We start from the raw sequence: 24,869 nt of genomic DNA on the forward strand, positions 1-24,869 counted from the left end.
GATGTGGAGAAGGGATTTGAATATGGCTTTCCCACATCACAAGAGAGTGACCTAGCTACTGGGCTAAAGGATCTTGTGATGTAGGACTGGCTCAATCTCTTCTGTTGAAGCTGTTCCACTGTTTATAAATGTTTGAATAGTCATTGGATCAGGGATTTGAATTAAAAAGCAGCATGCTTTAACTTATTAAAATGTAAGGAGGGCTCATTATCTATGCATTTTATATTTATTCAAACTATTTTAATTATAATAAATTTAGGCCTTTATATATGTTATTTCAAATTTAATTTTAAACAGGTTATTGTTTAAAAGAAAAATGTATTTAAATTTAATACATTATTTTGTTTGGAAAAATAATTTTTATCCATCCTGCTATTTTGCCCAAGTAAGCTGGTGGAAGAGCTGACTCTTCCAACTAAGTTGCCAGAAGCCTGATTTTTTATTTACTTCTGCTAACTAAAGCATCATTCGTTTGATTCTGGGACTAAAGAAAGCCTGGCTTCTGGATGCTGGCAGGAACAAATTTATAGCTTCAGTGAGACAAAACTAACACTTGCACAAATGTCTTATTTCATGGCATGTATAGTGCTGTATGGGTAGGTTGCTGTTTATTTATAAAGGTGCAGGCAGGGTTTTCTTACATCGAGAGCTATCATAGGCTTTCACTAGACTAGATATGGAAGAACTGGGAATCAGTGTTTCTAACTTTTCCGCCTGGTGCTGGCTAGTATTGTTAGCATAAACATTGCTGTTTCTTCCCTTTATTATTAAGTAAAACAGCTTTAAAGGATTAATTTATGAGAACACTTTTTTCCAGATTATGCCATATACTATACCAGGCATAGTCATTAACAAACTGCTTATAAAATGTATCTGGTGTGAAAAAGGGCCTAAAATGTGGCTGCTGGTTTTGAAGGGAAATGGAGGGTTTCCTTTTCCTGGTAATTTACCATTTTGTCTCTGCTCACTTGCTAGTCCTTTAAACAGTGATTGTTCCTCTCCTTGTGAAGGAACATTCACAGAGTTCAGACATTAACAGACCAACCACACTCCCCAAAAATTGGGTCTGGAAAGCTATTTGTTGTAAGCCTTTATTTTGTGTAAAGTTTTTTTGTGCATCCCTTCTAAAGAACCACATGTACGTCTCACTTAATATGAAGTATTTTCCTCTGGAAAGTCACATTTCTTTCTCTTATTGTAATGCTGTGAAAATTGGCCACAAGTAGGTAAGCAATTATAACAACTGAGTCATGTAGGTAATAATAACCTTGTTAAGCAGTCTGTTGCAGGTGCAGTGTACTGTAACAGATGATGTCAACAAAGGAAGACTATGAATCTCCAGGAAAGTTGCACAGCAGCAATTGTGAAATAATTTTAGACAATACTTTGCACACAAGAGTCTGTATGTTAGACAAATTAAAACAAACCCTTTCTTCTATGATAGTCCCAGTAATCTCACACAGAATCAAGCTGAATTTCAGAGACTGCAAAAATGACAAGACTATGTACTGGTCAATAATCATGTGCTGAACTGCTCAAATTCATAAACAGAGTATATATTTGGATCACCAGCAAACTAGCTCAAAGGGAGATAAATCATAAATCATGTAAAATGGGAACATTCAATTGTTCATTCTGTACACAATCTCTGCAATAAATGAACAGGAGAAAAGTCTTACTTTATATTACAGAAACAGCTGGCTGATATTCTAAAGTTTACACAGTATATAACTCAGTCAATGTTAAATTCTGAAAATAAGTGTCAGAGCAGGAATGAAGCCATATGATTTGTATGCATTATTGCTGCATATTCTCACTAGAGGTTTGAATGCCTGACGTCACATTTTCAGCCCTGTGCATAGTGGATTAGAGATGCCATTTCTATTAACAATAACATCAGTTGTAGGGTTAATCCTATGCACACAATGCTGCAAATGTGCACGTAAGCAGTAGAGAATCTGCTGGGTTGAGTGTGGATCTGGTGATATGCAGTCTTCTAGGATCCTTAGACTGATGGTCACATTGCTCTTTTATGCAGTAGCTGCTTGGTATGAACGTGTCAGCTTGTACTAAAGATTAAATGCCATTGTGTGTGTGTGTGGGGGGGTTCCCCATACATAAAAAAATCCAGTTCTGCTCCACTGTAATTTAGAATGATGCAACAAGTAAACACATCAGAAAGACTGGAGAAGACAAAAACAAGAAAGGAGAGGTTTTTTATTTTTACATATTTAGGCATATAACCATGTCAGCTGTCACATTAATGTCTTGGGTTTTCTTTTCTTCAGTTGTAATCATGAGAGTAGCAGAGGGAGCATACAAGCATAGCTAAGCATTAGCTGTGGAATATTAGCTGAAGATGTGGGGTAGAGGAGAGATTTAGAGGACAATCCATTCATTGACATTTAGTTCTGTTCTTCCCAAGGTACCATTTTGTGTGGGGTACATTCTTTTCCCTTATTTCAGAAACAAAAAATAAGGTTTTCTTTTTAGTATTTGATCTATTGTTGCATTTGATGTAACAAGTCATAGGGTTGTTTTCAATGAACTCAAACATCTATCAGGGAAGTCAGGTACTTCTCTACTCCCCTTTACTGTTTCCAACTGCTTCAGATACATACATTTTCTCAAAGGTCTCGAATAAAATCCTACAGTATTCATATGAGTTCTTTCGACATACTGCTAACAAATTGTAGCTAAATCTACCACTTTTTTATAGACACCCAGCATCAACCCTTAATTTAAGAGGGGACGTCCTATTTTATTCATCTGAAGTTCACAAACAACTGTTTTCCTTCCTGATAATTAATGCTGGATGCGGGCTTGTCTACACATGGAGTCATTCTGGAATAGCTACTGTGCTTTAAATTCACATCCTATCTTAATCCAAATTGACTTTCAAAGTGAGACAAGGTTATAAACAGAAGAGGTAGGAAGGGAGAGACACACACATAGAAGAGTGGAAGAATATGTATATAGTGGGAGAAAGAAGAGATTATACATCAATTAAAATGAGTGCTCCTTTTGTAACCCACACACCTTCTGGGTGTGGTGTTCTGTCCCATCTAGTGGCACCAAGACCACTTAGAGAGAAATTAATGAGTTTGCTCTAAAGCCTTAGCTAACAAGCATTTGGCTTTTAGCTCATGCAATAGAGGTTCATGCACTAAGCTCCAGAAGGCCCCACCCGCCGACGACAGGGGTCTGTCGGCATTACACTTGCATTTATGCTACTATGTTGATCTCACCCGCCGACGAGGGGGGGTCTGTCGGCATTACACTTGCATTTATGCTACTATGTTGTTTATACTTTCTTTCCAAACTCCAGTTATATAAAAGCTCCATATAATTAGGAATGCACTATAAGAGACATAAATCAGTCTTTTACAAAGTAGTATGCAAGTGAAAGAGATGTATCTTTGAAAAAGAAACAATACAATAGTGTCTCCTGTTGTTTATATAAAATGCCATAAAGATTTGACGCAAGTTAAGGCTACATGTAACCTGTAGCTCTATAAGACAGAAACACGTTTGTGACATGTATTTTAAAAGCCTGAGTGATCACTTTTCAGAGCTTTGTGTGACTGACAAGAGAATGCTGAAGTGAGAAGTGTGAGAAAGGGCATGGGTGCTTCTTATATTTAGCTACCCAACTCACTAGGAATCTCAGTCTCTAGAACACAGAATGCAGAAAAGTGTTTAATTCTAAATGGTGAATTCGGATAAAAGAGCAGCAATGGTAGGATTATCTAACCAGCAGAAAACTGACTTTAATTTTTTGTAAAGGTATCTGCAATGCCTGTCTATTACCATAACATCCCTTCCATAATACAAATAAAAATATTCAGGGTTTCTAACTTAGGGTTGTTTGAGGATTGTCTCATTATTATTTGTATAAATCATATAAAGAATGGTACTCCATATAGAAGAACTGAAAATACTGAAACTGTTCAAACATTAATGAGAGCTGCAAGTTACTGGTGGTGATTAGAAAAAGAGTACTTGTGGCACCTTAGAGACTAACCAATTGATTTGAGCATAAGCTTTCGTGAGCTACAGCTCACTTCATCGGATGCATACTGTGTAGAAGATCTTTTATACACATAAAGCATGAAAAAATACCTCCCCCCACCCCACTCTCCTGCTGGCAAGAGCTTATCTAAAGTGATCACTCTCCTTACAATGTGCATGATAATCAAGGTGGGCCATTTCCAGCACAAATCCAGGGTTTAACAAGAACGTGGGGGGGGGGGGGGGGGGAGGAAAAAACAAGGGGAAATAGGTTACCTTGTTACCTTGCATAATAACTTAGGCTTGAATAGAGACTGGGAGTGGCTAAGTTAATTGTATCCAATTTGCAAATGAATTCCAATTCAACCGTTTCTATTCATTTGCAAATTGGATACAAGTAACTTAGGCTTGAATAGAGACTGGGAGTGGCTAAGTCATTATGCAAGGTAACCTATTTCCCCTTGTTTTTTCCTACCCCCTCCCCCTCAAACGTTCTTGTTAAACCCTGGATTTGTGCTGGAAATGGCCCACCTTGATTATCATACTCATTGTAAGGAGAAAGAAAAGGAGGACTTGTGGCACCTTAGAGACTAACCAATTTATTAGAGCATAAGCTTTCGTGAGCTACAGCTCACTTCTTCAGATGCATCTGAAGAAGTGAGCTGTAGCTCACGAAAGCTTATGCTCTAATAAATTGGTTAGTCTCTAAGGTGCCACAAGTCCTCCTTTTCTTTTTGCGAATACAGACTAACACGGCTGTTACTCTGAAACCTGTCATTGTAAGGAGAGTGATCACTTTAGATAAGCTATTGCCAGCAGGAGATTGGGATGGGGGGAGGTATTTTTTCATGCTTTGTGTGTATAAAAGATCTTCTACACTTTCCACAGTATGCATTCAATGAAGTGAGCTGTAGCTTACGAAAGCTTATGCTCAAATAAATTGGTTAGTCTCTAAGGTGCCACAAGTACTCCTTTTCTTTTTGCGAATACAGACTAACACAGCTGTTACTCTGAAACTGGTGGTAATTAGTGCATCATCCTATATTTCATATCTATATTTCTATAGAGCAGGCTTTATTTGTGGTGTGATGCTATAGTCAAAATGTCTAATATGATCCTCAGATGTATAAATGGGAATATCAAGTAGCGATAGGAAGGTTAATTACCCCTGCCTGTGGCATTGGTGAAACCATTACTGGAAAAATGGAGAGGGTTCAGCAAAAAGCCATAAGAATGACTGAAGAACTTTGGAAAATGCATCTGCAGACTGAATTACAGAATCAATTTTTAAGCTGATTTCTTCCAAGAGGGTACCCCATATGATATAATGCGGACAAGTCTGATAAAAACTAGTAAAAGGACTACTATATGAAACATTGGATTTCCCCCTAAAGTCCATTTATTGTGTGCATCTTCCAATGCCAAGAACATTATTCCTACATGATACGGGAAGGGGTGTGAAACTGCAACACAAATCAAAGTAATGTGGATCTTCTTTCTCCGCCCTCCAATCAGCTTTTGAAAGTTCCATACAATTATTTTCTCACTTTCCATTTACGTCTCTTTGGGCCCAAGGGTGAGTAACTGAAGGAGTAGTCTGTGTTGGAAAGGAGAGGTGACTGGATAGTACTAACTAGAACGGGTACCTTTTTTTTGGATAGACTCCTTTTCTTGTTGTATTATACAGCAAGATTTAACTTCAGAAATTTGCTGAAAAGAATGTTTACATTCCAATTTTTATTGAAATAGAGCAGAATCCTTTATTAAAATGGATGTGCCTCCAGTTCTCAATTGAGTTACTGAATGGAATGCACTGTTTACTTTAAATCTCTCCAGTTTATCTAAACAGGAGATCTTGAAGTTAAAAAAAGGAGGCTAGGAGACCATTTGTCAAGCCATATTGTAGGCAATACTGTGAAATACAATTTTGCTGCTAGAGTAATATAAGAAAACTATTTCTAATCTCAAACTACTGGAGAGATTTAATAAGGATATTTTGGGTGCAATAAACTAAATTATATGGTAGTATTATAGGTAATAGGCATCACAAGCAGAACCCATCCATAAACAGCATATTGTATAATTGTTTTAGAATACTTCAGATGTCCTCAAGATACAGAGCTATCTTTATTAAAGTAGAAATATTTCAGATACAGGTTTATTGTTATCTTGCTTGATATTCTTGGGCATGCACCCAATACCCAGTCATATTCTAATCTAGCTTGTTACTTGTTCCTCCCCCAATAATTCTATAGTACATAGCAGGATTTGTCTGTACTCGTCATTTAGTCTATTGTTTATATAGTGTTTTCCATCCTGAAATATGCCACAGGATTTCTACCTATATTCAAGAATTCACCTCTTACTTGCAGCAACTCTTTTAGCATTAGCACAAAACACTATACACAACAGTTTAGAACATGAAATGAAGGCTACTATATCCAATTGACACTGCATGAAGAAGGCACATGGGCAGAATGTAATTATCCCAAACAGAATTCACCCAGTATGCCGATGTTAACTATACAGCTTCTGCAGCAAGTCTCACAGGTCAGGAACTTGGTTTTACGTCTCATGAGAAAGACAAGCAGTTCTAGCCGTACAATACCGTGCAGGGATATTGGTTATGTGCGAGCCCAGAGGGAATAGTGCCACCTACAGAATCACCAGTATTATTTCCCATAGCATAACTTGTTAGCTGTGCGGGAACTCCAGCTATTTTCTGTATTATGATATGGTTGAACCACTACAATGATATGGATGTTAAACAGCTGAAGAGCACATCCATTTGAGAAGCAGAATAGTTAAATGCACAGTGTGACAAAGTTCCTCCTCTGCCTCAGTGGGTCCTGTGCTTATTGGCGGATTTGCTTGCCTCAGAGATTCATGGCAGACCTCAGTTTGGCCACTCTTACTAGTGGCTCAAACCTGCCGCCCACTCAGCTAACCTCATCACTGGCCAGCATGCAGGAAACAGAGAACAATCCCCGCAGTCTCTGTGTCCCACCTAGTGGGTCGGGGACAGGTCATATCCCTTTCCAGTTTAGGCCTTCCCTTCTGGTGTTTCTCAAAGACCAGCTTCAACTCCTGCTGTGTCCAATCAGGAGTTGGGGGAAGGGGGGGGAACCAAGGCCCACCCTCTACACCAGGTTCCAGCCCAGGGCCCTGTGGATAGCAGCTATCCACAATGTTCCCTGTATCAGCTGCATGACAGCTACAACTCCCTGGGCTACTTCCCCATTGCCCTCCCCCCAGCACCTTCTTTATCCTCACTGCAAGAGCTTCATCCTGAAGCCTGATCACACTTAAACTCTTCACTCCTCCAGCAGCATACCTTCTCACTTCCTACTCCTGGCACACCCCCCTTATTAACTGATGGGAGCTCCTTTTTAAACCAGGTGTCCTGATGAGCCTGCCTGCCATAATTGAATCTAGAAAGTTCTTAATTGGCTCCTGGTGTCTTTATTAGCTTGCCTGTCTTAATTGGTTCTGGCAGGTTCCTGATTGCTCTAGGGCAACCCCTGCTCTGGTCACTCAGGGAACAGAAAACTGTTCATCCAGTGGCCAATATATTTGCCTTCATCCAGACTCCTGTATCCCACTGGTCTGGGTCTGTCACAACAGTAACATGAAATCCCCAAGGTGACCATGATTAAAAACTACTAATGGATGTTATTTCTATTTTCTGCCTGCTCAATGTTATTCAGGTTTAACAGATTCTTTCTAGTAGCAACAGGCACTTGTACTGACATAAACAGTGTATTAAACAGTTTACATCGCACTCCCCATCAGTACCCAGCCCAGGCCAGGGAAGATAATGATCCAACTAGTGGACCAAATTTGGTGATGAATCCTGGTCATGTGCCACCTGAGGCATGTTGTGCATATGCTAAGAGGAAGAAAGAACCACTGCCACACTTCCGTAAACTTTCCTTTTTAATCCTAAATACCTCAAAGAGGTGTCATGGCCTTTCTGCATGTACTGAGTATTAGCATAATTGTTTATTAAGAGAAACCATCTCCTTTGTTGTGGGCCTGGTCCTTTGGCCTAATTAATTTGGTTGGATTATAGTCCAGTGTCTGAAACACAGAAACAATTGTGCTGTTACACACTAGATTTAATACCACCGAGAGATTATAAAGGAGGGAAAGTTCTGTGTGTTTGGTGCAGCCCATGATGACATTCCTGACCTCTGAACAGCGCAGGGTGCTGCATTCTTTGTACTGGTTTGAGTGTTGGCAACAGTACCAGTCATTATAGGAGAGAAAGAACTCTGAATATATACATAACTTGGCAGGTACTAGGAAGAACTAATGTTCAATTATACATGTATATATTCATCTGTACATCTTTTCTTGCAGATATGAAATTTAAGTTTTCCATTCAATACAGCTTTGGTTCTTTTAACCTAATCCCACAGTTTATATGGTAGGCAGCCTACAAATTAAGAAAACGAGGTTGTCTCCGAGGATAAAGGATCTGATTTGATGCCAGCTGAAGTCAGTGAGAGCCATTTAATTGGATAAGGCCCAAAATTAATTCCCTCATTTATCCATTAATACTTTACTTTTCATATCCTGATTCCCATCACAATTGTACTGCTGCCATATTTGGATTCCATCTCTTATGTATTAAGCTCCAACCATGGTAGGTGCTTTATAAATAGCTACAAAGACAATGACCTTCACCTGGAGAGCTTATGGTTTAGTAAGCAGGCAACACAGGAGGAAAATAGTGAAAAACAATATGATTAAATGGTGACATTAAGCACATCTTGCTAGTTCCAAGGGTTACAGTTTTCAGTTTTGTTTACGTGCACATTGTTTTCAGTAAATGAAGGAGGTGAAGATGGACTAGGATTTATAGGTTTTTGAGGAAGTTTGATTTCAGGATGGAGGAAGAAGGTGGAAGTCAGCCAGAGCAAGAGAGGGGAGTTCTGGTCTATAGGGAGGTCCAGAATAAGGCCTCAAGGCAAGAATGAGAGAAATTCACAAAGGGAGCATCAGTTATGTTGATTGGGGTGAAGAGGGCAGCAGAAAGAGAGGAAAATAGAGAATTAAGGCTAGTCTACACTAGAAAATTAGATTGATCCAGCTACATTGCTCAGGATGTGAAAAATCCACATCTCTGAGCGATGTAGTTAAGCCAACCTAAGTCCCCGTGTAGACAGTGCTAGGTCAACAGAAGCATTTCAGTGTAAACATAGCCTTGTACTGAAGTAAGGTTGGATAGGGCCTTGAAGGAAGATGGACCTTAAATGACCCTTTACACAAGGAATGGGTGGATAGGAAACCAAATTTCTAAGGCTGTAAATATTAACACACTACATTAGCTTCCCCATTACTGTTTTAATTAACAGTTGTGTTTTTCCCTTATAGGAAAAAACACAGCATCTATTGGAAATGCAAACACACAGCTGGTAAACCAAAGATGACAAGAAAGGAAAAACAGACAGAGTACAGCAGTTAGATGAATATTTTTAATAGAGATTACCACAATGGGGTTGTGGATCTCAGAATTAGCTGACCTATTCCTTTAGTTCAATTGAAACTTGTATATCTAATAAATTACATGTTTATTTTCCATATCTAATAAATGACTTAGCTTTACTGAAGTTTCCAAATCATCATCACCATGGTGGTCAGTTCATTTTAAATATGTTGGGGGAAGGAAGACACTGCTCTTAAGTGACTTGCCTAAAGTAGCACAATAAATCTGCAGCAGAATAAGGATTAGAATCCAGGAATTTCTAGTTCTGAGTTCTCTTTTCAAACTATAAAACCACACTGCCTGCTCTAGACCACTTTTTTCCTTTCTACTGATTGCTGAGAGCTCTAACACGAGGGTATGAAAAGTTTTCTACACAAGGATTAACTTGCAATTTCTTGCTATTCTTTTACCTGCCAAATTCTTAGTCAACATATTCAGTGCTTAGAAGAGGATCTCCAATCTTACTACTCTTTCCTTCCTAGTAGATTTACAGATTTCCGTGACTGGAACAATAGAGATTCCACATGTTGATTTCCTCATATTTTTTTAGCTTCATTTCAGCCACCTGGTGATATGAGATCATACATAATCTCCTCTGTCTGACAGGCACCTGATAGTTTCCCTTCCTTAGAGACAAAAATGAAATTACACCAAAAATGTGACCATGTGTAGTAGTGTATACTTCTAGCCTAATCTAATCAGCAGTTTACTGTCATGATTCATATATATACACACAAAAAAGAGGCTCATTAAACTGTTTTAGTATGTTTAGATCATTTCCTGCAATTTTCTTCATCCTCCCCGCACACACACACAAGAAAGTTCATCTGGCATTTTTCATAGATTGCTAGTTATTTATAGGGAGCTTACATAGGTTGGTCCCATGACTAATGTTTCTTTGGCTCATAAGCATGGCCATACTGGGTCAGACCAATGTTCCATCTAGCCCATACTGTGTCTTCTGATAGTGGCCAATGACAAGTGCTTCAAAGGGAATGAACAGAACAGGGCAATTTTTGAGTGATTCACCCCATTGCTCACTCCCAGTTTCTGGCAGTCAGAGGCTAGGGGCACCCAAAGCATGTGGTTGCATCCCCGACCTTCTTAGCTAATAGCCATTGATGAAGCTATCCTCCATGAACCTATCCAATTATTTTTTGTTCCCAGTTATAGTTTTGGCCTTCACAACATCTGCTGGCAATGAGTTCCACTGGTTGAATGTGTGTTGTGTGAAGAAGTACTTCCTTGTTTATTTTAAACCTGCTGCCTATTAATTTCATTCAATGACCCCTGGTTCTTGTGTTATGTGAAGAGGTAAATAACACTTCCTTATGCATGTTCTTCACACCATTCATCGTTTTACAGACCTCTATCATATCCTCCCTTAGTCGCCTCTTTTCCAAGTTGAACAATACCAGTCTTTTTAATCTCTCCTCATATGGAGGCTTTTTCATACCCCTAATAATTTTGGTTGCCCTTCTCTGTATCTTTTCCAATGTTAATATACCTTTTTTGAGATGGGGCAACCAGAACTGTACACAATATTCAAGGTGTGTACACACCATGGGTTTATATAGTGGCATTATCATATTTACTGTCTTATTATTTATCCTTTACCTAATGGTTCCTAACATTGTTACTTTTTTGTTACATTGCTACTGCTCATTGAGCACATGTTATCAGGCAACTAGCCACAATGATTCCACAATCTCTTTCTTGAATGGTAACAGCTAATTTAGATCAGTAGTTATCAATCAGGGTACATGTAGCCCTGGGGGCATGCAGTGGTCTTCCAGGGGGTACGTCAGCTCATCTAGATATTTGCCTAGTTTTACAACAGGCTACATAAAAAGCACCAGCGAAGTGAATACAAAGTAAAATTTCATACAATGACTTGTTTATACTGCTCTATATACTATATGCTCAAATGTAAGTACAATAGGTATATTTCAATTGATTTATTTTATAATTATATGGAAAAATGAGAAAGTAAGCAATTTTTCAGTAATAGTACACTGTGACGCTTTTGTGTCTATGTCTGATTTTGTAAGCAAGTAGTTTTTAAGTGACATGAAACTTGGGGTACACAAGACAAATCAGACTCCTGAAAGAGATACAGTAGTCTGAAAAGTTGAGAGTCACTGATTTAGACCCCATCATTTTATATGTATAGTTGGGATCATGTTTGCTTTATTACTTTGCATTTATCAACATTGAATTTCATCTTCCATTTTGTTGCCTAGTCCCCCCCCTTTTGTGAGATCCCTTTGTAATTCCTAGCAGTCTGCTTTAGACTTAACTATCCTCAGTAATTTTATGTAGTCTGCAAACTTTCTCACCTGTTTACCCTTTTTCCAGATAATTTATAAATATGTTGAACAGGTCTGGTCCCAGTACAGATCCCTGGGGAACACCACTATTTACCTCTCTCCATTGTGAAAAATGACCATTTATTCCTACCCTTCATTTCCTGTCCTTTAATCAGTTACTGATCCATGAGCAGACCTTCCTTCTTCTTCCTTATGACTGCATACTTTGCTTAAGAGCCTTTGGTGAGGGTCCTTGTCAAAGGCTTTCTGAAAGTCCAAGTACACTACATCCACTGGCTCACCCTTCTTCACCCGTTTGTTGCCCCCCCTAAATAATTTAGTAGACGGGTGAGGCATGATTTCGCTTTGCAAAACCGATGTTGACTCTTTCCAACAAATCGTATTCATCTATCTGATAATTCTGTTCTTTAATATAATTTCAACCAATTTGCCTGGTACTGAAGTTAAGTGTTATTACCCATAATCGGCAGGATTGGCTCTGGAACCCTTGTTACATACCAGTTAGTAGTTCCGCAATTTCATATTTGAGTTCTTTCAGAACGCTTGGGTGAATACCATCTGGTCGTGGTGATTTATTACGGCTTAATATATACATTTCTCCCCAAACCTCCTCTATTGACACCTCAACCTGGGACAGCTTCTCAGATGTGTCACCTAAAAAGAATAGCTCAGGTGTGGGATTCTCCCTTACATCCATTGATAGTGATCAATGGCTCCATGTCTAGTTGGCAGCTGGTATCAAGTGGAGTGCCCCAAGGGTCGGTCCTGGGGCTGGTTTTGTTCAGTATCTTCATAAATGATCTGGAGGATGGTGTGGATTGCACTCTCAGCAAATTTGCGGATGATACTAAACTGGGAGGAGTGGTAGATACGCTGGAGGGGAGGGATAGGATACAGAAGGACCTAGACAAATTGGAGGATTGGGCCAAAAGAAATCTGATGAGGTTCAATAAGGATAAGTGCAGAGTCCTGCACTTAGGACGGAAGAACCCAATGCACAGCTACAGACTAGGAACCGAATGGCTAGGCAGCAGTTCTGCGGAAAAGGACCTAGGGGTGACAGTGGACGAGAAGCTGGATATGAGTCAGCAGTGTGCCCTTGTTGCCAAGAAGGCCAATGGCATTTTGGGATGTATAAGTAGGGGCATAGCGAGCAGAGCGAGGGACGTGATCGTTCCCCTCTATTCGACATTGGTGAGGCCTCATCTGGAGTACTGTGTCCAGTTTTGGGCCCCACACTACAAGAAGGATGTGGATAAATTGGAGAGAGTCCAGCGAAGGGCAACAAAAATGATTAGGGGTCTAGAACACATGAGTTATGAGGAGAGGCTGAGGGAGCTGGGATTGTTTAGCCTGCAGAAGAGAAGAATGAGGGGGGATTTGATAGCTGCTTTCAACTACCTGAAAGGGGGTTCCAAAGAGGATGGCTCTAGACTGTTCTCAATGGTAGCAGATGACAGAACGAGGAGTAATGGTCTCAAGTTGCAGTGGGGGAGGTTTAGATTGGATATTAGGAAAAACTTTTTCACTAAGAGGGTGGTGAAACACTGGAATGTGTTACCTAGGGAGGTGGTAGAATCTCCTTCCTTAGAGGTTTTTAAGGTCAGGCTTGACAAAGCCCTGGCTGGGATGATTTAACTGAGAATTGGTCCTGCTTCAAGCAGGGGGTTGAACTAGATGACCTTCTGGAGTCCCTTCCAACCCTGATATTCTATGATTCTATGATCCTCTGCATTGAAGACCAACGAAAAAAATGAATTTAGCTTCTCTGTAATGGCCTAATCTTCCTTGAGTGCTGCTTTAGCATCCTGATCATCCAGTGGCCCCACGGATTGTTTGGTTGGCTTCCTGCTTATGATGTACTTAAAACATTTTTTGCTGTTAGTTTGAGTCTCGTTAGTTGTTCTTAAAACTCTTCTTTGGCCTGCCTAATTACATTTATACATGTGATTTGCCAGAGTTCATGCTCCTTTCTATTTTCCTCAGTCAGTTATGACTTCCAATTTTTAAAGGATATCTTTGTGCCTTTAACTGCTTCTTTTATTTTGTTGTTTAGGTATGTTCACGCTTTTGTGGTCCTATTATTATGTTTTTTTAATTTAGGGTATACATTTAATTTGAGCTTCTATTATGGTGGTTTTTAAAAAGTTTCCATGGAGCTTTTAGGCATTTCACTTTTGACACTATTTCTTTTAATTCCTGTTTAACTAGCTTCCTCATTTTTGTGAAGTTAAATGCTACTATGGTAGGCTTCTTTGATATTTCCCCCTTATAAAGGTGTTAAATTTAATTATAATTGCTATTTCCAAGAAGTTCAGCTATATTCACCTCTTGGACCAGATCCTGTGCTTCACTTTGTACTAAATCAAGCATTGCCTCTCCCCTTTCGGGTTCCAGGACTAGCTGCTCCAATAAGCAATCATTTATGGCATGATTTCCCTTTACAAAAGCCATGTAGACAGTTTCCCCATCTTTCAAAGAGGGCAGTACTTTTGGGGGGTATTACACAATGCTACATTAACATTTATAGAATCTTTGAGTCTCAGCTGAAAGGCATTACAGACAAGACTTGAAAGATTTACTGGATGTCTGAGTTAGAGGTTACTGGCCAGTCTGGTAAGTGGAGGGAAGGACCCTGGATTGCAGGAATATTACTTCAGGCTTGCCGTCTGCCTCCTACCCACCCCTCCAGCAGCAGCACTCCAGAAGGTGAAGAGGGGATTGAAGACCCTTCCCTGACCAGGAAGTGTTACAGCTGGAGAGAGAAGCTTTAGGTCACCCAGGAGGAGATAGCGGGATCCTGCAGCCTCTTTTTCTGAGGCACACCCTTACAAATGGCACCAGTCCTCAGCTAGGAAGACGCAGACGTAAGGCTTGTTGCTAAAGCTAGTTTAGGAGCCTAGGTGCTAGCACAGCTCTTGCGGCAACTCAACCCCAGTCCCTCTACAGCAGGAGAGTGAGTATGGAACCAACCTGCACTCTTTACAACACTTCTGCTGCTACCTTCTCCCCCAGCAGAGCTTGATACGCCTGAATGGGAGATGGGGTGAAGGAAGTGGGAGCTGACGGCCTGTAGAGTGGAGATCCAGGTCCTCAGAGGTACCTAGTCACTGGTCTGCTCAGCACTGCAATGCATTACCCCGAGGTAGCATGCTCATAGTGAAATCTTCAGGCCTAAATTAGGTACTCGGGCTTCTAGTATAATGCATAGGGAGAGGAAGAGATTCTCAGAAGCCAGCAAGCTGAGAAGGGAGCCACCTAAACAAGTCAGGAGTGAAATGCAGCAGAAAGGGGAAGGGAGATGACAGAGGCGTAGTGCACAGAGAGGCAGCTTCCTAAAGTTGGCATCTTCCAGCTGTCCTGGAATAAGGCACCTAAGCCTCTTCAGCTGCTTAGGTAGCCCATCCCCTAGTAGCCACAACTGCCTGTCTACTACTTATTGGAAGCAAGTGGGAAACAGTTTTCCCATCCCATGAGAATTTTCAAAATATTTGTTTTGACACTGAACCTGGGCGTGGGAGACCCAGGTTCAAGCCCTTGCTCTGACTGCTTTGGACAGGGATCTGAACCTACCTTCAGATCCAGCCAATGGGTTATAGAATCTGTTTCTCTGGCCCAATGAATAATTTATACAAAGTAGAACAGCTCCTGCAGTAGAGTTCCATCCCACAATAGCTGAAAAAACATAGTAGTCAGGACATGCAGCTGGCACATGGGGGACCTAGGCTCAAATCCCTGCTCTGCCTGAGGTGACCGACCAGAAGATCATCTCCTCCCTCCTCCCCCAGTTTCAACAGATAGTGATTTTTGTCACTTTTGCTGCTTCCCAGAGGACAGAACAGCAGCAGTAAAGTTGTGACAGGTTTCAGAGTAACAGCCATGTTAGTCTGTATTCGCAAAAAGAAAAGGAGTACTTGTGGCACCTTAGAGACTAACCAATTGATTTGAGCATAAGCTTTCGTGAGCTACAGCTCACTTCATTGGATGCATACTGTGGAAAGTGTAGATCTTTTTATATACACACAAAGCATGAAAAAATACCTCCTCCCACCCCACTCTCCTGCTGGTAATAGCTTGTCTAAAGTGATCACTCTCCTTACAATGTGTATGATAATCAAGGTGGGCCATTTCCAGCACAAATCCAGGGTTTAACAAGAACGTCGGGGGGGGGGGGGGGGGGGAGGAGGAAAAAACAAGGGGAAATAGGTTACCTTGCATAATTACTTAGCCACTCCCAGTCCCGACCTGGGATATTCTATCTATTACCCAAGATCCATAAACCTGGAAATCCTGGTCGCCCCATCATCTCAGGCATTGGCACCCTGACAGCAGGATTGTCTGGCTATGTAGACTCCCTCCTCAGGCCCTACGCTACCAGCACTCCCAGCTACCTTCGAGACACCACTGACTTCCTGAGGAAACTACAATCCATCGGTGATCTTCCTGACAACACCATCCTGGCCACTATGGATGTAGAAGCCCTCTACACCAACATTCCACACAAAGATGGACTACAAGCCGTCAAGAACACTATCCCCGATAATGTCACGGCTAACCTGGTGGCTGAACTTTGTGACTTTGTCCTTACCCATAACTATTTTACATTTGGGGACAATGTATACCTTCAACTCAGCGGCACTGCTTTGGGTACCCGCATGGCCCCACAGTATGCCAACATTTTTATGGCGGACTTCAAACAACGCTTCCTCAGCTCTCGTCCCCTAACGCCCCTACCCTACTTGTGCTATACTGATGACATCTTCATCATCTGGACCCATGGAAAAGAAGCCTTTGAGGAATTCCACCATGATTTCAACAATTTCCATCCCACCATCAACCTCAGCCTGGTCCAGTCCACACAAGAGATCCACTTCCTGGACACTACAGTGCTAATAAACAATGGTCACATAAACACCACCCTATACTGGAAACCTACTGACCGCTATTCCTACCTACATGCCTCCAGTTTTCACCCTGACCACACCACACGATCCATTGTCTACAGCCAAGCTCTGCGATACAACCGCATTTGCTCCAACCCGTCAGACAGAGACAGACACCTACAAGATCTCTATCAAGCATTCTTACAACTACAGTACCCACCTGAGAAGTGAAGAAACAGACTGATAGAGCCAAAAGAGTTCCCAGAAGTCACCTACTACAGGACAGGCCTAACAAAGAAAATAACAGAACGCCATTAGCCGTCACCTTCAGCCCCCAACTAAAACCCCTCCAACGCATTATTAAGGATCTACAACCTATCCTGAAGGATGACCCAACACTCTCACAAATCTTGGGAGACAGGCCAGTCCTTGCCTACGGAGAGCCCCCCAACCTGAAGCAAATACTCACCAACAACCACATACCACACAACAGAACCACTAACCCAGGAACCTATCCTTGCAACAAAGCCCGTTGCCAACTGTGCCCACATATCTATTCAGGGGACACCATCACAGGGCCTAATAACATCAGCCACAGTATCAGAGGCTCATTCACCTGCACATCCACCAATGTGATATATGCCATCATGTGCCAGCAATGCCCCTCTGCGATGTACACTGGTCAAACTGGACAGTCTCTATGTAAAAGAATAAATGGACACAAATCAGATGTCAAGATTTATAACATTCATAAACCAGTCGGAGAACACTTCAATCTCTCTGGTCACGCAATTACAGACATGAAAGTTGCAATTTTTCAACAAAAAAAACTTCAAATCCAGACTCCAGCGAGAAACTGTTGAATTGGAATTCATTTGCAAATTGGATAGAATTAACTTAGGTTACCTTGCATAATGACTTAGCCACTCCCAGTCTCTATTCAAGCCTATCTCCCCTTGCTTTTTCCTACCCCCCCCCCCCGACGTTCTTGTTAAACCCTGGATTTGTGCTCAAAATGGCCCACCTTGATTATCAAACACATTGTAAGGAGAGTGGTCACTTTAGAGAAGCTATTACCAGCAGGAGAGTGTGTTTGTGTGTGTGGGGGGTGTGTGTGTGAGAGAACCTGGATTTGTGCTGGAAATGGCCCACCTTGATTATCATACACATTGTAAGGAGAGTGATCACTTTAGATAAGCTATTACCAGCAGGAGAGTGGGGTGGGAGGAGGTATTTTTTCATGCTTTGTGTGTATATAAAAAGATCTTCTACACTTTCCACAGTATGCATCCGATGAAGTGAGCTGTAGCTCACGAAAGCTTATGCTCAAATAAATTGGTTAGTCTCTAAGGTGCTACAAGTACTCCTTTTCTTTTAGTAAAGTTGTGTTAATTTCAGTTGCTAATGCTTGGCAAAACTACCAGAAATAGCAGTGGAGCAGCCTGCAGACTCAGCTATGACACCAAATTGACTTAACCGTCCAAAAGTGAAATGAATGTATCTTTATAATCATGAGGGCTAAGGTTGCAGGGTTGTTGTTTGTTTTGTTTTTAGAAGAAAAACACAACTTTAAATTCTGCAAAAACAGATTATTTAGGTCACCACACTTTCCAGGCAAAGTTTCTCATGTGCCTTAGTGAGTGAATTTATCAAGCTCTAATTATTCAAATGCAAAGTTATCACAGTAAATATGTATCACATATGGAGATGTCATGGTTATCAGAGGGAAATGAACCTGGAACTTTCAATATTAAGAAGATGATTTTTGAATAAATGAAAAACTCCTTTAACCGTGAATAGGTAACAAGCTGTTGCATTTGCTGGGGCCAGTTACTAAAGGGAGACAGTTGCAGCACCACTTACCCAACCCACATACATTTTCAGAGGTTACATTAATCAAAATCCTTATGGGTAGTATAGGCAGAGCAGAGCAAAGCAAAGCAAATGAAAAAGTAGTACTCTGTTTAAGTCCACTGAAATACCTTGAACCAGCTAAAATGCAATCAGAACATACTCATGACTTAAGCCTTTTATTAGATCAGTAATGCCTACTTCCAGTGCTTAAACAGAATGCTACATGTAAGAGACTGAAATGTTGCTTGTAAGCTGCAGTACCAGTAATGCCACAGATTTAATATTCGATGTGTATGTGCTGAGTATATATCTTCTCAGAAAGTCACTGTATAATTTAGGTCCTGACAGTCCCCTCTAATATAGCCAAGCTTTTATTCAAATAAAATATATTACTTTTTACTTTGAGTAAGTCAGTCACCAAGATACTGGATTGCCCTCAAATGCTACTAGTGTTCCATCCCATGTAATATGTATAACACATGGCTACTTTTAACAAACATAATTTTGTTGGAAGAGGGGAAAATGTTAGAAGTCAGTTAAATGCGTATTGCATCTACAATGCTTGTAGATATTCAAATTTGTATCCAAATAAAATATATCTTGTTTGCAGAGACAATGAACACAAAGATGAGCAATGCATATATTTGACACTAACAGCTCATCATCTTATTTTCCTCAGAATTCTGAGGTAATGCAGAGCTGATTTTCAGAGGCATAAGTGGCAGTTGGCTGCCCAGTTTGCATTAATTACCAATGGGAGATAGGCAACTAGTTGCTCTCTGTTCCTTTGAAAGTCACCCCCTCAGACTCGGAGGTTCAACAAAAAGAACAGGGGCAGTCAGGGGTACACCTGCCTTATCTAACATGTCCCAAATGCTCAGTGCTGTGAGATGAAATCCCTGTGGCACCTAGTGGGCATCACTTTTCTAAAAATTTCCAACTCCTATAATGCCCACAAGCGAGAATAATGCAGGGTACACCTTGAAAAAGAAGATTTTCTTATTTGATAATACCATTAAGTACTATTCTCTAACGGAAACAATTATTAATTTTATAAGCCTGTTCAGTGTAGCATCTTGCAATTGCTCCTATAACAAAGGGGATGAACATCTGAACCGTGATAATCCACTAGTTCTATTAAATGTTCTCTATTCTGAACAGAACTGTGTCACTACAAGTTAATGTCTAAGTTATCTTTTGAATAGAGGCAAAAAAAGGGTGGAAATTATGCAGAAATTTCAGAGGCATTTTCTGTGACATTTTTGTAACAGTACTGCTTTTGGTGTCTAATTTTTCTGCAGAATTATCAAAAATATTTTTTTAAATTTAAAAATTGATTTTTAAAAGAAAAATTGCATCTAAGCTTTGAAAAAAATCCCGCCATACAACTAAGCTGACCAATCAGAGGTTTCACAGTAGCAATAAAAATTCACACATGGAAAATGTTGAATACACTGAGATATTTTGACAAAAAAAAAGTAAAAAATTCAACTAAAATGTTTGTTTTTAAGTTCCGACCTGTTCTACTACAATATATTTAGTTTAGCAACATAGTATTTACTTCGATGTGCTCTTTTGATCCAGTTTGTGGTAACATGAAAGTTCTTATGAAACTGTACAGAGCAAAAAGATATTAACAATGTTCTTAAATTTAAGTTAGAGTATTAAAATACACTCCAGAATACTTCTTGCTCAACACATTTATTCCTCCTATGCAGTACAGTGGACTATATACAGTTATAGGACTGTACAATGCTTATGCGGTCCAACTAACTTCCCTACGATGGTAGCTTGCTTCATTTATAGCAGAGATGACAGGTCATGGAATGCATACCCAGTGAAGAGCCATTTAATGATGGCCAGGAACAGAGGATTCTGAAACAAAAACACAATTTAGATTGTTCAAAAATTAAAGTAATATAAGTTAGAAGTCTGAAATTCAGGACAGATACAGTTAAGTATCCACAGCTATGAATATCCAAAAATTAGATGAATCAATATGTCAAAGTATTTGAAAATTCTTCATATCTACAAGTGTAGCCTAATATTTTAACATTTACATCATCAATTTTATTGGTTAAATATGATTTCACAGGGGAAAAAGTTACCTCTAAACTCAGGATATCTTTATGTGGGGTAAATAGTTATTGCCGTACAGTGCAATGGGAGGTATTTTCATTTTAACTGTAAGGTTAGATAACATATCTTTATGTACAAAATTGACTCAATTTGGAGCAAGTAAATTGTCTATCTTTGCAGTCAGAACTGAAATAGAACAATTATATTAGCAGAAGAGAAATAAGAAAATTATGACTTTAAAATAGCCACAAGCAATGATATACTTAAAAATCTTTTTTTTTTTTGTAAAAGTTTAATATGGAATCAGTAAGTTAAAATGAACTAGTTTGTTGATAGCTAAAAATGGTAACCTAGTTAAACTTAAGGTCTACCTGGTTAGATTAAAAACCCTCTATAAAATGGTTAAGCCCATTGAATACATCTTTTAGAACTCTTATTTAAAAAGTTACGCTCCTGAACTCCACTACTGTTCTGTGGCAGAGATTAACTTAATTTATTACACAAAGGGAAAAATATCAATGAAAAGTGGAGCATTTTACAGATGTACTGCTACGTTACCAGGGTTGTAAACACTCTGACAATGATATCAGAGTAATAGAGAGAACTGTAACAAAAACTGAAGGTTCCCTTTAAGGTCTACTTTGCTATATCCATAATATAAAAACAAACTAAATTTAAATTAAAATTAATATGTTGGTCTATTTGCTTTAAATCTTATTCACAGTTAAAATAAACTATAGAATACTCTGCTGTATAATACAAATACTTACTGTCTGCCACTGCTTTTTTACCTAGAAACAGAAGAAAAATTGAAAAGGTACAAAATTTCGCTTTGCATTTTTCACTTTCATTTCAAGTTTTAAGATCTTGAAAAACTAGTAAGCAACCAAACTTGGACCAATTTTCAGTGATGACAGGAAATGTACAAGTGAGCTGTAGCTCACGAAAGCTTATGCTCAAATAAATTGGTTAGTCTCTAAGGTGCCACTAGTACTCCTTTTCTTTTTGTGAATACAGACTAACACAGCTGCTACTCTGAAGTTCTGAAAAGTTAAGCTTGTTGCAAAAAATACTTTGTTAAAGTAACTATTAAAACAAGCTGTTTAAAAAAATCAGGATATATTGTAATTTTTTAAATAAATATAATAAAGTGTTATAAGATCTCATTATAGCCTGCTGTTAAATCTTTGAGATGCAAGGAGTGTTTCTGGAAGAATTATGGGGACCATAAATTAAGGCTTTTAAAAATACATATTTATACACATTAAGACTTCTAACTGTAAGTTCACAAGTTATCAAGAGAAGATTGCACAAGTTTGTATACTCATGTGCTGTACATTTAGAGACATTTATCCCAGAGACATTTATAGATTCTCTGGTGACAAATGATTACTTTGGGCCATACTGTTGGTTTATCTGACCACAATGAAGTTTTTCCTAGTGCAAAGGTGTAGAGCTAACAGCATAAAACCAGCATAGTAGTTCCTACTGCACTCTGCCTCTGGCAGGAATGGAACTGTGGTCGGATATCCTCTATGCTCTCATCCTTGTCTGCACTTTCTAGTCCTTTACGGCTATTAGCAGTTGGCACACACGAAGTGTCTTTAGAGGGCCAGCACAATACAAACCAGACTGAAAATTAGGGAAATGCAAAAGTGAGCTTAAAACCAACTTTGTAGTACCCTCCTGCGTTGGGCTGGGTGCATTTTAGCCAGACCCCAGGATCTGGGATATTAAAGATACACATTTTTACACAACACCTCCGAGTGGTTTGCAAACCTCCAGTTTTTCTGTGAAATTTGCTTTAATAGCACCAAATTACCACTTGTTCAAAATATCTGCTGTGATACTGGAGGTGAATACCCCTCGCCCAAAATCATTAATACTAGGACTGTTGATTAATCTGAGTTAACTCACACGATTAACTCAAAAGTTAATCGTGATTAATTGCAGTTTTAATTGCACTGTTAAACAACAGAATATCAATTGAAATTTATTAAATATTTTGGATGTTTTTCTACATTTTCATATATATTGTATTCTGTGTTGTAATTTAAATCAAAGTGTATATTTATTTTTGATTACAAATATTTGCACTGTAAAAATGATAAAATAATATTTTTCAATTCACCTCATACAAGTACTATAGTGCAATCTCTTTATCATGGAAGTGCAACTTACAAATGTAGATGTTACGTAACTGCACTCAAAAATAAAAATGTAAAACTTTAGAGCCTACAAGTGCACTCAGTCCTACTTCTTGTTCAGCCAATCGCTAAGACAAACAAGTTTGTTTACATTTACAGGAGATAATGCTGCCCTCTTCTTATTTACAATGTCACCAGAAAGTGAGAAAAGGCATTTGCATGGCACTTTCATAGCTGGCATTGCAAGGCAATTACACGCCAGATATGGTAAACAAGTTGTGACAAGGTGGCTGATGTTCATATGGTGGGTCCTGCGCTTTTCTTGGGGAGGGGGCTAAGACACCATCCCTTGCCAGTGCTCTTGGGCACCGAAGGCCCTGCTAGTGGCCCAGGAAGGCGATAGAGGAAGGAAGCGGGCGAGAGGTCTGGGTTTGCTCCTCGCTCTGAGTCCCAACCCCTCTCAACTCCTGCGGGTTTCTTACCCTCGTCTCCCTTAGGTGGGGTTACCCTCGGTCCTTAGACGCTGGGGGAAGGGAGTCTCCCTGTCCTGCTGGGCCAGGGTCTCCCATACTTCAGTTTTCTGGTCTTCCAAATCTCACAACACACCTCCAGGCTCCCGTCCTCTCTCCTTCCTCCTCCTTCTCTGACTGCCTGAAGTAGGGGGGTTTATTAGGTTCCTGACAGGGCCTTAATTGCCAACAGGTGCTCCAATTAACCTGTAGCAACCCTCCCTAGTCTAAAGGGAACCATGCCTAGGGCTTATATATTTCCCCTCTAACACTGCTCCCTGGCCCTCCTGTATTACAATGTGTATGCTCCTTCATGCTTTGGCTACCATTCCAGAGGACATGTTTCCATGTTGATGACAGTCGTTAAAAAAATAACGCATTAATTAAATTTGTGACTGAACTCCTTGAGGGAGAATTGTATGTCCCCTGCCGTTTTACCCACATTCTGCCACATATTTCATGTTATAGCAGTCTCGGATGATGACCCAGCACATGTTGTTCATTTTAAGAACACTTTCACTGAAGAGATGATGCAAAGAAAAATGCAAAGAAGGTACCAATGTGAGATTTCTAAAGGTGGCTACAGCACTCAACCCAAGGTTTAAGAACCTGAAGCGCTTTCCAAAATCTGGGAGGGATGAGGTGTGGAGCATGCTTTCAGAAGTCTTAAAAGAGCAACACTCCAATGCGGAAACTACAGAACCCGAACCAGCAAAAAAGAAAATCAATCTTTGGCTGGTGGCATCTGACTCAGATGATGAAAATGAACACGCGTTGGTCGGCATTGCTTTGGATTGTTATTGAGCAGAACTCGTCATCAGCATGGACGCATGTCCCCTGGAATGGTCGCTGAAACATGAACAGACATATCAATCTTTAGCGCATCTGACACGTAAATATTTTGTGACACTGGCTACAACAGTGCCATGTGAACACCTGTTCTCACTTTCAGGTGACATTGTGAACAAGAAGCAGGCAGCAGTATCTCCTGCAAATGTAAATAAACTTGTTTGTCTGAGCGACTGGCTGAACAAGAAATAGGACTGAGTGGACTTGTCGGCTCTAAAGTTTTACATTGTTTTATTTTTGAATGAAGGTTTTTTTGTACATAAGCACTTTTTTTTTTTTTTGCTGATATAAACTGTATCTGCATGAGGAGGTTTGCTGGTATAGCTTTCTCAGTAAACCTTTTCTAGTGTCTGGACTTAGTGAGGTGATAAAGCAACTGCTGATTATTTTAAATAAAATATTTGGGCATTTCCAGACAATTAATTTAAACAGTTTTATTTACAACAAAGGCTTCAAATAAAGTACACTAAAGCTAAGATTGAAACAATTTAACTTACCACCAAAGGAAATTTTGTAATAGGCATAGGTGGTTAAGGCCAGCCCAACCCATATTTCCTGGTAAACCTTAGTGTAATAAATCCTCATGTTGCTCCATGTCCTACTAAAATATTGTAACATCTGAAAGTTATTAAAAAGAAAAAAAAAAGAAAAAAGGTCATGATGATGAATTTTGCTATTACAGCCTCACTTGATGTTTTACATGAATAACGAAAGTA

The 24,869-nt window shown here is 39.7% G+C and overlaps 1 long non-coding RNA gene across 2 annotated transcripts; it reads right to left on the reverse strand.

The window, feature by feature from the left end:
* Positions 1-2,203: 2,203 nt before the first annotated feature.
* On the reverse strand, positions 2,204-20,406 carry LOC140913419 (uncharacterized). 2 transcript variants are annotated; one of them, XR_012159581.2, is made up of 3 exons: positions 17,332-20,406; positions 16,936-17,003; positions 2,204-2,456 (listed from the first exon to the last, which is right to left on the reverse strand). It is a non-coding gene; the product is annotated as an uncharacterized LOC140913419 (long non-coding RNA). The 2 variants fall into 2 exon arrangements; XR_012159582.2 differs by lacking the exon at positions 16,936-17,003.
* Between the last annotated feature and the right edge of the window lie 4,463 nt (positions 20,407-24,869).

The sequence above is a fragment of the Lepidochelys kempii genome, chromosome 6 (genome assembly GCF_965140285.1).
Source record: "Lepidochelys kempii isolate rLepKem1 chromosome 6, rLepKem1.hap1, whole genome shotgun sequence".
In the NCBI taxonomy this organism is placed as follows: domain Eukaryota; kingdom Metazoa; phylum Chordata; order Testudines; family Cheloniidae; genus Lepidochelys; species Lepidochelys kempii.